This window comes from Propithecus coquereli, unplaced genomic scaffold (assembly GCF_000956105.1).
Source record: "Propithecus coquereli isolate 6110/MARCELLA unplaced genomic scaffold, Pcoq_1.0 Scaffold89, whole genome shotgun sequence".
Taxonomy (NCBI): Eukaryota; Metazoa; Chordata; class Mammalia; order Primates; family Indriidae; genus Propithecus; species Propithecus coquereli.
In genome coordinates, this window is record NW_012155173.1 from 1,504,630 (window position 1) to 1,505,073 (window position 444).

Genomic DNA, 444 nt, shown 5'->3' on the forward strand with positions numbered 1-444 from the left:
GGGTAGTTTTCTTCTGCTTTTCCCAACTCTGAGCAAATATTTGGCATTAAGCAATTAGACTAAATATAAATATGCTGAACTATAGATCCATCTAATTACTCTTCTTGCTTTAAAATTAGTGTTAGATTTTTTTAAATCAGTAATCCCTTTTATAAAGAATTTATAAACACTTTTGTAGCAAACACTCTTAATCCCCTTCTCCCTTGCCACTTCCATCTATAGGGGCTGAAAATTTTTTCTCGTTTTCCCAGTCTATCTTGTAGCTAGGGTTGGCCTTGTGACAATAGCTCTGGTCAACGAAACATTCACAGAAGACTTCTGGGATGTTCTTGGAGTGTTTTCACTTTCTTTGTGAAAGAAGGAGAGGTTGCTGATACTGTTCCTCATTCCTTCTTCTCATGTTGAAAGAAAGTTGCATTCAATTTTGTTTATCTTTTCAGAAAA